The sequence below is a fragment of the Somniosus microcephalus genome, chromosome 2 (assembly GCF_052327205.1).
Source record: "Somniosus microcephalus isolate GS21.2 chromosome 2, FLI_Smic_1.0, whole genome shotgun sequence".
Taxonomy (NCBI): domain Eukaryota; kingdom Metazoa; phylum Chordata; class Chondrichthyes; order Squaliformes; family Somniosidae; genus Somniosus; species Somniosus microcephalus.
In genome coordinates, this window is record NC_140988.1 from 360398309 (window position 1) to 360413520 (window position 15212).

A 15212-nucleotide genomic window follows, 5' to 3' on the forward strand; every position below is an offset into this window, starting at 1 on the left:
ACTGCCAGGAGTCCAGTGCTACCTGGACGACATCCTTGTCACTGGGACAAATGAGGAGGATCATCTTCTGAACTTGGATGCGACACTACAGCAACTGAAAGAGTACGGACTCAGAGTTCGTAAGGACAAATGTGAATTCTTTCAGTCTTCAGTTGTGTAAAGTCTGTGGGTTGTTTAGTTAATTAATACACAGACTCCAAGAGTAACTTAAAACAGGACTTTACTATTCGAAGGTCAGGGCGAATCTGCCCAATAACTCCTGGCACAACACTTATATACTGGTGTGGTCACCGTCGGTATTACCGTATACAGAAGCCAAACAAAGTAGTGCCACACCTAAAATAGTTCTCTTAAAGGTGAACGGTTACATACAATAGTTCTCTTAAAGGTAGACGGGTACATACACTACAATCCTCCCTTTTTAGCTTACAACATACTTATTCCCCATTAAACATAACATATAATCAACTTCATGTAAAACAATTCACAGATATAGTCTCTGTGGGAAACAGTTCACAGATTCAATCTCTGCGGGAACAGTTCACAGATTCAGTCTCTGGTCTTGACTCGGTCCGAACAACATCTCTGTGGTGTAGCCGGTTCACATTTCTAGCGTGACTCATCCAATAGTCTTTCCCTTGGCTTAACAGCTTGAACTTCCGTCCTGCTGAACCAACAGTGCTGACTTTTACAAACAGCTGGACTGCCTTGGTAATTTTTCTTACTTTCCAACTGATTTGGCCCCCTTCGTGGGGCCCACGTGCATGATCTGATAGAAGTGATAATGATTTAGATGGTTATCGTCTTCTGCTTCGTCTTTTTCTTTTCTGCTTCTTGGAGACTCTCGGGGCTCCCTTATCCGCTGCCAGCTGTAGCGCCACCATCTCCCTATGTTCCTTAGACTTTAAGTGCTTCATCCTGATTTCTGCACTTTGGGAGTTTTCATCACAAGCTGGGCAGACCAAGTCATCGTAATATTCCGTGTCACTCAACAGGTCATGGTAATATTCGGTGTCGTCCTGAGCTAGTCTAGCGAGAGGGCCTGCTACTTCTTCCGTACCCAACTGGACGTTAGCCGACTGTTGTTCCCTCCCTAGACATCTTTCCTGAAGAGACATCTTCATGCGTTCATATTCATCCCGCTCTTCCTGGGTTTCCTGCAAATCCTTCACTAATGACCTCGTTTGTGATTTCAACACTTCCCCTTCCCTCGGGGATTGATTGATCAGGCTATTCAATCCTTCTACTGGAGCAGCTGTTTCAACATCCCTGTAAAATCTGTGTTGCAACCTCAGCTATTTCCATAACTTTTGAGAGCTCCGAACTCCTTCCCTTTGAAGATTGAAGCTCGTGTTCAGATTGTTCCCATTGTAGAGTCTTGTCCTTCAGCATATGAAGGAGTTGGCTGACCGTTAACTCTTCCACGGGAACACTATGGGTCAGAGTCTTCTCCATTTCATCCACCTTTTCCTCCAATGCTTTCACCTTCTTTTCCTCTTGTACTTTGGCTTCCAGCGCTCGGAGAAGTTGCGCCTTGATGCTCTCTAGCTCATGTTCAGAGGCCATTCTTACAGTCTCTGTGTTTCTTACAGTTCCCTTTTCTTCCACTGAACGGATTCCCAGTTGAATCTGTTCTTCAAGTTGTTGAATCTCGGTCATTGCCGCCCCATATTTGTCTTGGGTTTCCTTTAATATTTTTATGAGTTCTTGTACATCTTGCCTTTCATGTTCTGCCATGTCTTTCACCTCTAATTTCTCATCTATGGATGGAACTTCTACTGATGAGTCTGTCTTGGCCTTGAGCTCATCAAGAATTTCCTGCAGCCTTTGGACTTCTCGCTCATGTTCAACCTTCAGTTGCTCATATGCTTCCACTGAAACTAGCTTTTCGGAGGTTGCTGAGTTAACCCCTTCCAGAATTGTAGCCTGGGCCTGTTCATACTGTTCTTTCAACTTCTCACACTCTGCTTGTAAGGAGTCGTAGAGAAGAACTGGAATAAAATCCTGGCTTCCTGAAGATTCCTCTTCATTTGCTTCTTCCTGCAAATATTCTAACTCCTGAACAGCATAAGGGAGATGTGATCGGTAATTGGTCACGATGGCTCTATGGTCGCTCTCTGCTTGAGCTAGCTGCTTCTGTTGTCTTTCCAGATTCTCCCATTTGGTGTCATAGAACTTTTTCATTGTTTTCATCTCTTGTACGAGACGGTAACTCAATTGTTCTAATTGTTGTCGTAATTTGAAATAAGTTTGAGTCCGAGCTCGGTGTTCTTCCGTCATGGATATGTCCGTAACTTGAACAGGCTCAGAATTTTCTGTCAAACTAGGTTGTCGTTGTTCGGTGGAGTTCTGCTCTGAAACTTTGTTCTTCTCTGGAGCATAAGCCTTTATGCATGCCTTCGTTTTTCCAACCTTCGTCGGCAAGTCCATTTCAGCCTTGTCTTTCATATTTGGGTTGGTCTTATCGTCATCCGTTTCAGAATCTGAGCTGATTGTCTGCACCGAGTCCTCACTCGTTATGGCTTTTAGATAGTGCCATTCCATGTCTATTTTCTTGATCCACTCCCGTCCTAGAAGTGGTGGTCCTCCCTCATGTAGTACGTATAAGTTCATTCTTGGGTGTTCTTTACCCCTATCTCTCACTTTGACTCTTATCTTTCCCATGGGGTATACTTTATGCCCCGTGTATGTCTGCAATATGAACTTGGTATCTCTTAAGGGTATATGTGAGAATAGCCGGTGGTAATCCCTTCGATTTATGACTGATAGAGCTGATCCAGTGTCCAACTCCATTTTCACTTGGATTCCAGCTATTTTTAGCATGACCCAGATAGTTTGTAGATCAGCTTCCTTACTCACATTGTGAATTCTCAGACTACCCAGCTCCTGGCCGTTTGGGTCTGAGTCTGAATTCTGTTCGTCTGAACTCTTCTCAGCCACCTTGTGTACCTTGTTGTACTTTTCCTGTGATGGCTTCCTTTGGTTGTTGGTCCTTTGGTTGTTGGTCTTCTTCCCTGACCGGCATACCTTAGCTATGTGACCCAGTTTGCCACATTTCCTACATTCCTGGTTCTTAAACCAGCATTGGTTCTGGTCGTGTGTTGTCTTCCCACAACGATAGCATTTTGTTGTTGTCGAGGTAATTTGATCCACACTTAGTGCTGCTGTCTTTAGCTGCATTTCCGCAGTTCCCTTCGCTGCGGCTTCGTGCGATGCTGCAATAAGGACAGCCCTGTCAAGTGTAAGGTCGTTCTCTTCGAGTAGTCGCTTTTGCGTTCCTTCCTTTGCCAACCCGCACACGAACTTGTCTTGCAATGCCTCTGTCAGATTCCCTCCAAACTGGCAGTATTTTGCTAGTCTACGCAGTTCGACCAAGTATTCTGCGTTGCTTTCGTCTTTCCGTTGCGTTCTCGCATAGAATTTGAATCGTTCCGCCAACATCAACGGTGTGGAGTTCAAGTGATCCTTCAGAACAGCCACAATATCATCGAAAGTCTGATCCGCCGGTTTAGCTGGTGATAGTAGATGCTTCAAGAGCCCGTATGTCTTCGCGCCCATCGAGTTTAGCAAGGTTATAGCTTTGTCATCTTCTTCTATTTTATTGGCCTCACAATAGATCTCGATGTGTTCCACGTACGTGGCCCAGTCTTCTACCTCGGCATTAAAATCGTTGATGTTACCACGCTTAGGCATCTTCCTCTCTTTCTGATAACACCCCGAATTATTTCTTTAACTTATTTTTTTTTTCTAAGATGACGGTTTCCCCGCGAAAATGGCGGTTTCCCGCGCTTATCTTCTCTCCCCGCCCACTTCAATGGCGGTTTCCTGCTTCTGTCTTCTTCCCCGCCTAATGGCGGCTTCCCGCGTTTCTTCCCTAGCGGGAGGGGTACACTTTCCCCCACAGGCGACGGCCGCTGGCTTTCAGATTCACAGCCTGCGCGTCGGCTTCAGTGCTTTCCCTTTTCTCGGCAAGGCAACCGGCGCTGGGTACACCCCGTTGACGGCGAACAGGTTCAGCCGCTGGGCTGGCTCTCGCTCAGTTCCCCTTGCTCGGGCTCGGTCTCTCTCCCGCTCTCTCGGCTCTACCGGCGCTGGGTACACCCCGTTGACGGAGAACAGTTTCAGCCACTGGACTGGCTCTCGCGCAGTCTCCCTTGGTCGGCTCTGCCTCTCCCGCTCGCTCGGCTCCCAAACGCCTCTGCCAGCCGTCTCGCAGTCCGGTGCTTCCCTCCCCGGCTGCGGCTGAGTTTTTATATCTTCCCGCGCCTACGCTCCCGGTCGCAGCGCTTCGTGGCTTCGGTCGCTGCCCGGCCTTTTTCGCCGGTCGTGGTCTAGCTGTCTCACGACGCCGTTGCGTCCCCAGCCTGTCTGTACCGCGGCTTCCTTGCTCCACGCTGCCCCAGTCTCAGCGCCTCTGGGCCCGACTTCTGTCCGGCTCCTTTCCCCCTCAACCGTGGTCGAGTGCACCGCCCTTATCCTCTGGTTATTCTTTTTACTTTTCCCTTACTCACAGTCACCGTGGCCGCCTTGCTTCTCGTGCTGATCGGCTCACTCCTCACCGTGGCAGAAGGGACAGTCAGTGCCTGTTGCTGATGGAAGTCTTTGTCTCTGAATTCTTCCTCCTTTCCAGCTCTGCAGACTCGAGTTTTCTCCCAGCAGAATGACGAGGGCGGTTGCCTCTTCTCGACACTCGTTAACTGCTTCGGAATTATTGTTGCCGCAGGGTACGATCGGACTCGTCGCCACTGTAAAGTCTGTGGGTTGTTTAGTTAATTAATACACAGACTCCAAGAGTAACTTAAAACAGGACTTTACTATTCGAAGGTCAGGGCGAATCTGCCCAATAACTCCTGGCACAACACTTATATACTGGTGTGGTCACCGTCGGTATTACCGTATACAGAAGCCAAACAAAGTAGTGCCACACCTAAAATAGTTCTCTTAAAGGTGAACGGTTACATACAATAGTTCTCTTAAAGGTAGACGGGTACATACACTACAAGTTGAGTACCTGGGGCATGTGATTGATGCTACTGGCCTGCATAAGGCGCCGTCAAAGGACAAGGCGATCGTGGAGGCCCCAGCACCCCAGAATGTGAGCCAGTTACGTTCATTTCTGGGGCTACTTAACTACTATGGGAAGTTTATTCCAGACTTAGCAACATTGCTGAAGCCGTTACATCAGTTGCTATGTCAAGGCAAAACATGGAAATGGACTGAACTGTGCAACGAAACTTTCGCCCAAGCAAAGAAAGCATTGCTGAAGTCGGAGGTCCTGACACACTTCGACCCAAAGCTACCCGTGCAGCTAGCATGTGCTGCATCACCATATGGTGTGGGAGCAGTCATATCCCACATCATGCCTTCTGGGAAGAGAAACCTATCGCCTTTGCATCACGCACCTTGAACAAGGCCGAGAGTAACTATGCGCAGATTGAGCGCGAGGCCTTGGGAATCGTTTTTGGAATTCGAAAATTTCATCAGTACCTGTTTGGGGGAAGGTTCACACTCCTGACAGACCACCGTCCATTGACTTCAATCTTCGGGCCCCACACCGGAATTCCATCTCTTGCTGCAAGCAGGATGCAAAGGTGGGCTTTACTGTTGTCAGGACACACATACGACATCAAATATCGCAAATCAGACTTGCACGGCAACGCAGACGGTCTCTCGAGGCTGCCCTTGCCTGTTACTCCCCCAGAGCCTCGTCAGATAGACATCTTCTACTTTAGACAAGTGGAGGGAGCACCTGTCACTGCAGTTCAGGTGCGAAGGTACACCCGCAATGATCCAGTCCTGTCTGAGGTAATGGACGATGTCATTCGAGGGAGAGCTATAGGAGATTCTCCTAGTTTGAAACCTTACATTTCAAAAAGAAATGAGCTCTCCGTCCAGGCAGGTTGTCTTCTTTGGGGACGCCGTGTCATCATTTCACCACCTCTGAGGGAACCTATACTGCAACAACTTCATACAGGCCACAGTGGGATGGTTCAGATGAAGGAAATGGCAAGAAGCTACTTCTGGTGGCCAGGTCTCGATGGAAATATTGAGGAGAAAGCCAAAACAAGTTCCCCATGTCAAAGGGTCCAGAATGTTCCACAGCTGGCAACCCTACACCCCTGGGATTGGCCTGAAGAAGTGTGGCAGCGAGTACATGTGGACTTCGCCGGTCCTTTCGAAGAGAAGATGTTTATGGTGGTTGTGGACGCTCGTAGCAAGTGGCCGGAGGTCGCTGTGATGAGGTCTACCACGGCAGAGAAAACAATCGAGAAACTTGGTGAGATGTTCAGCCGTTATGGCTCACCGGAACAACTCGTAAGTGACAATGGTCCACAATTTGTATCACAGGAGTTTGCAACCTTCCTGCATGTGAATGGTGTCCAACACATCAGGTCTGCGCCCTATCATCTTTCTACTAACAGCCTGGCAGAAAGGTTCGTGCAAACTTTGAAGCACGCCTTGAAGGCATCGCAAGGTCAGGGCTCAATCCACAATGTCTGAACTGCTTCCTGTTGTCCTACAGGAACGAGCCGCATGCCACAACCAAAACTTCTCCTGCTTCGCTCATGATGAAGAGGCAGTTGCGGACAAGTTTTGACTTACTCAAACCTCCAAGGGCAGAGCAGGTTGTCCATCGTCAACAACAAGCTCAAGTTGAAAAGAGAGAGAAAAGAGCCAAGGAGAGACGGTTTCATCCTGGAGAGCACGTCCTAGCTCGAAACTACAACACTGGACTGAAATGGGTTCCTGCTACGGTGATTGCGCAGACGGGCCCTGTGTCTTAGAGACTGCTGAGGACGTCGTCTGGAGAAGACACACAGATCAACTGTTGCTAGGAGCAGAGACAGCCACAGAGGCTCCAATGGTTGGTTGACCTGAACTGTTTCCGGATGATAGCGCAAACCAGCATCCTTTGCCACAGTGCTCTTCTCCAACACAGGAAGTCAAAGAGACTGTTCCACCTGTGCAAACTCCTGACTTTCGACTGACACAGGCACCTTCTCTATCTAGGCCTGCGTCAATGCCTACTGCTGTGGAAGCCAGCGATGACCGCCGGTATCCTGTCAGAGAGCGGCGGCCTCCAAGACGTTTGGATCTGTAGGCTTAGTGACTTACCCACAAGACTGGGGCAGAATAAACCCCAGGGTAAAGTCAGGGTTTGAGGCAGTCTACCTCTACCCTTGGTTAGTTGAGTGCATTGAAAGTAACTTACCTGTTGAGGAATAATGTGGACCTTTCATTTAAGAGGGGAGGAAATGTTATGTATTGTGTGTTCTCCTCCCACCTGTGGTGGCGCTGTCACAGCAGATAAATGGTTGGGGTTGTTCTCTTGGTTAAGTTTTAGTTCTCTTTGTTCGGTACTCTCCGGAACCTTCTTTTTTGAATAAAGCACTTCATGTTTGAATCTCTGAGTTCTGAGTTCTTATTGTGTCTAGGTAGAAAGGTACCGACACAACAAATCACACCTGAATTTGGGCGTGATTTGGGTGCAGTGACTGCGTAACGTGCTGAAAGAAGCTCGTAGCAGAATCAACGGCAGGTTAGTCCACCAGTCTTATCTGTAGGAGATCAGGTGAGATCAGCTAACTCAGCGCAGGTCAGTGATCAAACCTGGGTCTCCCTGATCTTGATGGCTTAGTCCCACACTGGACTTGCCTACCAAAGCAATGGAGAGCATGCAATGTCATTCTAATGTTATTCAAGTCAACCAGAGGGAAAAATAACCCTTCTACAGCAAGCACAAGCTCAGAAGAGGGAAGGTGAACAAACAATTTAGGTTTACTCTGAGAGTGGTGAATACGTGGACTGGACTGCCTGGAGTGGTGAATACGTGGACCGGACTACCTGGAGTGGTGAATACGTGGACCGGACTGCCTGCAGTGGTGAATACGTGGACCGGACTGCCTGGAGTGGTGAATACGTGGACCGGACTGCCTGGAGTGGTGAATACATGGACCGGACTACCTGGAGTGGTGAATACGTGGACCGGACTGCCTGGAGTGGTGAATACGTGGACCGGACTGCCTGGAGTGGTGAATACGTGGACCGGACTACCTGGAGTGGTGAATACACGGCCTGGGAGCAGTGAAGGCAGATACCCTCAGCAAATTTAACAGGGAACTGGATGGCTATTTGCCAGTGAAAGCAATTGCGGAGTGTGAGAGATAGAGCAACGTGGAACTGGGCAGAGGGACATGCAATGGGCTCTTCCAATCCTACGTTCTGTTTTCTAATCTGGCTCTGGCTATTTGGCTCCCGTTGCCAAGTACTTCTTGTCACGTAAGCCGGTGAGACAATAACACATAACAGCACCAGGAGCTGACACAAGATTATTTTTACATCACATTGCCAAGCTACTCAGTATCTTGTATGAATTGTAGTTAAAGCAATTTAATTGTTCTAACGGGAGTGCGTAACAGTTAACACAGCATCACATGTAATATGGAGAAGTCATGAGGTTAGGAATGTTTCTCTTTCCCCCACCCCTTAGATGTTTTCTTTTTACATATTGAGAAACCTAAGTGAAGGGCCGAGGCCCATAGTGCAGGACATCACAAGAATCAAAAAAGCAGCAGAGAAGATGAGTTATATCGAGAAGTAGTGGTAACAAGCTGGGCTTTCGAAAGCCCAAAGCCTGCAGGAGGAAGGAAAGGCTGAGGGAGGTAAAGAGCTCCACGTTTCTGAGGTCCGGGGAGAGAATGAGTTGGAGCAGGAGACAATCCAATGAAGCTTAATTTCAACACACCGAGAAAGGAAGTAGATAGCGTCGGACGATAAATTTGGAACTTACAAGGAACAGAAGAGAATAGATGAGAGGTACAATGACCGTAATAATGTGGATGAAATAGAGAAAGATATGACATGATATATATTACATATAATTACATAGAATTTACATTGCAGGAACAGGCCATTTGGGCCAACTGGTCTACACCAGTGTTTATGCTCCACATGAGCCTCCTCCCACCCTACTTCGTCTAACCCCATGTAAACTCTTATTGTTTCGATTTGCTTTTGTTGCCATTGGGAATGCTGGCCACCCTGGTATTGTACTCAGCCTCTTGGGCAGTCTTTGAGAAGGTCACAATGGACACCATGTCTTCTCCGATGTCCACCTGCGACCTCCAACGTCGGCAGATCAGCAGCTTCTTCAGCGCCCTCTGGAAGTCGCGGTTGAGGAAGGCGTACAGCATGGGGTTGATGGTGGAATTGCAGTAGCCCAGCCAGGTTATCACTTTGAAGATGTGCGTGATGACGCCGCTGGTCGCCTCGGCGCCGTGCACCGCGAGCCAAACGTTCAAGACAAAGTACGGGAGCCAGCACATGACAAAGACCGAGATGATGATGCTCATTGTCCTGGTGGCCTTGTTTTCCAGCTGCAAGTTATTTGGACGCTTGCTGTTGGGGTGGTAGTGGAGGTCTAGAGTCTGTGACATGATCCTGGTGGCTTTCAGCCGAGACGCCCGATAGATGAAGAAATACATGCTGCACATGATCAGGAAGGGGATGTAGAAGGCCAAGGCGGATGCCACGATGGCGAATGTCCAGTTGGTCACGAAGACACATTCAGTGCCAGTGTCAAAATCGACGCCTGGTATTTCATTCCATCCTTGCATCACAGGTAGAAATGATATTAATGAGGAGTAGACCCAAATTGTCACTGCCATTATGATGCATCTGCAAAAATAAGAAAGGCATCAGAATTTTTTTTTAGTTGCAGGAAAGCGGCATTAAACTCAACATGGTGGGTGGAATTCTCTGAGGCACTGAGGGGGGTTTGCGGACTGAGGGAGGGGGGCTGGTCGAAAAATCATGGATGGATTGTCTGCGATTATCATCCCGTTGACTTTAAGAGTCAGACAATTGCAGCAATGTAGCCATAATTTTCCGATAAATCGCCCACTGAGTGGAAGGCCCTATTGGTGGCCTGGGTGGTCTCAGAAAATTCCATCCCTCATCCCTTTCTGATTGATCTCAACCCTGCCGCCATCTCATTACATCCCTCAATCTCTTCCTTCTCCAGACACACATCGAATTATCTCTCGAACCCGTCAGTTTCAAAGGCCGTCTTATGGCTTATGACCACATGTGTAAAAATGTCCCACCTCCCTTCTTACTCTTTATTTTTAACATGTACACCCACAGCATTTGAATCTGTGGCCTTCTGGTCTGTATGACTTTAGTAAGGTACCAGTTGGTGATTGTACGCATGAGACCATCAGGAGAACTCAAACAGCAGGGTCGAATTTCCAAGAGGGAAAACTTGGGTTGCTTTGCGCCTTCCGTTAGAAAAATGACTTTGTTTCCCTCTATGCCTTAAAATCTGGTCGCAATTTGAGGAGGGCCTTCCAACCAGTGCTATTGCAGGATACTTGCATTTGGAACCTGGGGCGGGGTCAGTTTTATGGGTGGCAGTACGTTCGGGCGAGGGGATCTGTAGATGAACGTAAGTCATCGAGGAGAATTGGCCGAAAAAGAGTTACACGCGCAACTCAGTTATGCTCAAAATTCCGCAATCTTTCAGGCCACGTGTTTGACTCGCGCCCCAATTGCCCATCCATCCTAACAGGTAAACTTGTCGGGTCAGGGAAGAGGCCAACAGGTGGGAACGTGGTGAGGGATGTGATCCAAAATGGACCAAGGGCAGTTATGGTCTCATTTCTTTTTTTTAAATTCATTGATGGGATGTGGGCGTCGCTGGCTAGGCCTGCATTTAGTGCCCATCCCTAATTGCCCTTGAGAAGATGGTGATGAGCCACCTTCTTGAACCGCTGCAGTCCATATGGTGTAGGTACACCCACAATGCTGTTAGGAAGGGAGTTCCAGGATTTTGACCCAGCGACAGTGAAGGAACGGCGATACAGGTCCAAGTCAGATGGTGTGTGGCTTGGAGGGGAACTTGTAGGTGGTGACGTTCCCATGCGTCTGCTGCCCTTGTCCTTCTAAGTGGTAGAGGTCGCGGGTTTGGAAGGTGCTATTGAAGGAGCTTTGGCGAGTTGCTGCAGTGCATCTTGTAGATGGTACACACTGCAGCCACAGTGCGCCGGTGGTGGAGGGAGTGAATGTTGAAGGTGGATGGAGTGCCAATCAAGCGGGCTGCTTTATCCTGAATGGTGTCGAGCTTCTTGAGTGTTGTTGGAGCTGCACTCATCCAGGCAAGTGGAGAGTATTCCATCACACTCCTGACTTGTGCCTTGTAGATGGTGGAAAGGCTTTGGGGAGTCAGGAGGTGAGACACTCGCCACAGAATTCCCAGCCTCTGGCCTGCTCTTGTAGCCACAGTATTTATATGGCTGGTCCAGTTAAGTTTCTGATCAATGGTAACCCCCAGGATGTTGATAGTGGGGGATTCAGCGATGGTAATGCCATTGAATGTCAAGGGGAGATGGTTAGTCTCGCTTGTTGGAGATGGTCATTGCCTGGCACTTGTGTGGTGCGAATGTTACTTGCCACTTGTCAGCCCAAGTCTGAATGTTGTCCAGGTCTTGCTGCATATGGACATTTCTGTGGGCTTCCCTCCTCCACAAGGCTGCTGCACCATGTCAACAACAACAACAACTTGCAATTATATAGCATCTTTAACGTAGTAAAACGTCCCAAGGCGCTTCACAAACAAAATTTGACACCGAGCCACATGAGGAGACATTAGGACAGGTGCTTGATCAAAGAGTTTGGTTTTAAGGAGTGTCTTAAAGGATGAGCGAGAGGTAGAGAGGCTGAGAGGTTTAGGGAGGGAATTCCAGAGCTTAAGGCTCCCAAAACTGCCAGATCCTAGCAACTCTCAAAAGATCCAGTGCTCCTAACCCTCTCTCTCCAACCCTGGACCCTAAGCCCGCACCCCACCCGCCCCCGCCACCCTCCCTTGTCTTAAAGTTTACAAAAAATAACAACTGCCCCTTATTGAGCTCAATGGTTACAAGTATCTACAATTTACTGATTAACTTCTGATCTCTCTGTCCTCGGCCTATTACATTGTTCCAATGAAGCTCAACGTAAGCTCGAGGAACAGCACCTCATCTTTCGATTGGGCACTTTACAGTCTGCCGGACTCAACATCGAGTTCAACAATTTCAGATAATAATCCCTGCCCCCATTTTTCATGCAGTATGATTTTGCCATTCCCATTTGCAACATTTTCACAGTATGTTCTTTCAATTCCTTCCTCCCCCCCCCCCCCACCCTGTCTCTGCACCTGCTTAATATCTGTTACATTTCCAGCTTCTTCCAGTTCTGATGAAGGGTCCCAGACCTGAAACGTTAACTCTGTTTCTCTCTCCACGGATGCTGCCTGGCCTGCTGAGTATTTCCAGCATTTTCTGTTGTTATTTCTACAATTAACTGCATTTGCTTTTATAGAGCGGTGTCCTATAAAGGCACCAGGCAGGTTAGACACTAAACATCACAACCCAAGATTATCCTTAAGCAACAGTGTGGGAGACGGCGAGCTCTTATGATTACTTTCATTACTAAGGAGAAAGCTAGAGAAAGGTTTGAATTATCAAAGGCAACGCACTGGAACTTTGCTAGCTGACACACCGAGCAATGAGCAGAACAGTTTCACTGACCTTTTGCGAGACATCCTCTTTGGGTAGTGGTAAGGGGTGACGACCGAACAGTAGCGGTCCAGGCTGATGAAACACAGAGTGACGATGGAGGCCGTGCAGAACATGACATCGAAGGAGATCCAGACTTTGCAGAACTGTCTGCCAAACATCCACATTCCTGTCACTTCGTAAATAATACTGGAAAAGGAAGGACACGCGGGTTTGTCACTGATACGCAGAGGTACTTGGTTATAAGTGTCTAAAAGGACATACTTTGCTCAAAAACTGTTTCTTTTTGAATATTCTGAATTTTAATTGTGCTTAAAAGGGCGAAAGGCTGAACAAGGCTGGGGGGGCTCTTTTCTTTAGAAAAGAGGCTGAGGGGTGACCTGATAGAGGTCTTTAAAATTACGAAGGGCTTTGATAGGTTAGATGTAGAGAAGATGTTTGCACTTGTGAGGGAGTCCGAAACTGGGGGCCATAAATATAAGATAGTCACTAATAAATCCAATAAGGAATTCCTTACCCAGAATGTGGAATGCGCTACCACAGGGAGTGGTTGAGGCGACTCGCACAGATGCATTTAAGGGGAGGCTAGATAGGCAAATGAGGTGGAAAGGAATAGAAGGATGTGTTGATAGGGTGAGATGAAGTAGGGTGGGAGGAGGCTCAAGTGGAGCATAAATACCGGCGTAGACCAGTTGGGCTGAATGGCCTGTTTCTGTGCTGTATATTCTGTGTAATCTATGTCACTGAGGCTTTGAATGCAATTGCTTAATTCAAATTACTGGAAAATTCAAGTTTTGGGAGACAAAAACTGATTGAATTATCACTAGGCTGTATGTGCAATTTTCCACTTGTGTCACTAGTATGCTGTGCACACTTGACCGGATTTGCACCTGTCTCTGATAAATTGGCTGACTCGTGAAAATGGAGTCCAAAGGGGGAGATAAGCAGATGGGAAGATTACTATCAATTCACATCTATTTAGAACTGCCTTACACCAGTAGATGTTCTCTCGTTTACTCCCTCAGCAAAAGGAAAATCAATCCGTGCTGTTAACCTCTTTCTAATCCTTAATGCCTGTTCTATACACGTCCAATCCAGCCACTTTTTAAAGTGGTCAATTGAACCTGCCTTCGCTACCTGACAGATAGTAAGGTTCAGAGGTTGGTGCAATGTCTGGGAATTTCCTGAAAGCTGCTCCTGCTCCACCGACGTAACTTTGCCGGAAGAGCTGGATATTCATTGACGCCCAATTTTGGGATGCTGAATCGTTGGGGTCGATTTTCGTTGGAGCTGTCAGGCGGGGTTTCAGGCATGTGGGGGGGGGAAAATCCCGATTTGGTGGGTCCCGACACCATCCTGCCCAAAACCCCGCTCCACGTAAGTTTCAGAGGCGGCGGGTACCCACCCCGCACTGGGACCCACCGACCCCAGGCAGGAAGGGATTAGTGCCAATTAACTGCCTGTTAACAGGTAGTTAACAGGCAGTTTTTAGCCTAATCCCTATTTTGAGGGGTGTCGTGTGGGCTTCCCGACGGCTCCAAACCACGCCAGGTTAGATCAGGCGGGCCGTCGGGTTGAAGGAGTTGGAGGGGTCGCGATGTCGGTGCTCAGGTGAGTGATGGGTGCATGAGTGCAAAGGTGAGTGTGTTTGGTGTGTCTAAAGTGTGTAAAGAACTTTTACTTACCTGTACTTACTTTAACAGCCTTTCTTCCTGTAGGCATCGGGAGCCCATCATTCAGCCAGCACTTAAAGCTGAATGGCTGCGATCTGTCAAAAGTGACAGCCTTCAGCTTTGAGTGCTGCTGAGAGTCCTAACTGAGTCTGTGCAGAAGGACTCAGGTTAGAACTCAGACTGTCAGTGTTTCTCAGCTTCAAACAGCTGTGAAACACTGATATTTCATCTGTCAAGAACTCTTGACAGATGAAATTTCAGTCTGTGACATCACCTGTTGCCGGGTGGCCCTTAATTGGCCTGCTGAGCCCGCTGGGCGGGCTCAACAAGGTCAATCAAGGGAAAATCACGCGGATTGGCCGGACGTCGATGTAGGCGGGTCTAAAACCCGAAAGTTGAAGTCCCGCCTCCTTCCAGACAGCTTCAGGAAAATTGACCCCGTTGAGTATATTCAAGGCTGAGATCAATAGATTTTTGGACTCTAGGGGAATCAAGGGATATGGAGATCGGGTGGAAAAGTAGAGTTGAGGTCGAAGATCAGCCATGATCTTATTGAATGGTGGAGCAGGCTCGAGGGGCTGTATGGCCTACTCCTGCTCCTAATTCTTATGATCTTATGAAGCTGGAGATGGGGCCCAAACCTGGAGGCCTGAGGCCGGCTCGAAAAAAAGGCCTCAGGACTCATCTAAATAATAACGAAAGGTCATCGACCTGAAATGTTAACTTTGTTTCTCTCTCCACAGATGCTGCCTGACCAGCTGAATATTTCCAGTGTAAGAATATAAGCATGTGCCATAATCTTTTGCTATAAAATTTGCTGTAACTTGACCAAACTTAAAAGTCGACCAAATTTAATATACCAGCATGCTTCGCGAGGCCAAGAGACTAGTTGCTGAGAGAACTTTTGCAAAAATAAAAGATGCTACGGTTGTAAGCTGTGAAGGCTGCCATTTATCTTTCAACAGATAAGGAAAACAGACCTTGA

General features: G+C 47.9%; 1 pseudogene; it reads right to left on the reverse strand.

The window, feature by feature from the left end:
- Window positions 1-8996: 8996 nt before the first annotated feature.
- The window catches only part of LOC147123723 (histamine H2 receptor pseudogene), a 138195-nt pseudogene continuing 131979 nt past the window's right edge, over window positions 8997-15212 (reverse strand).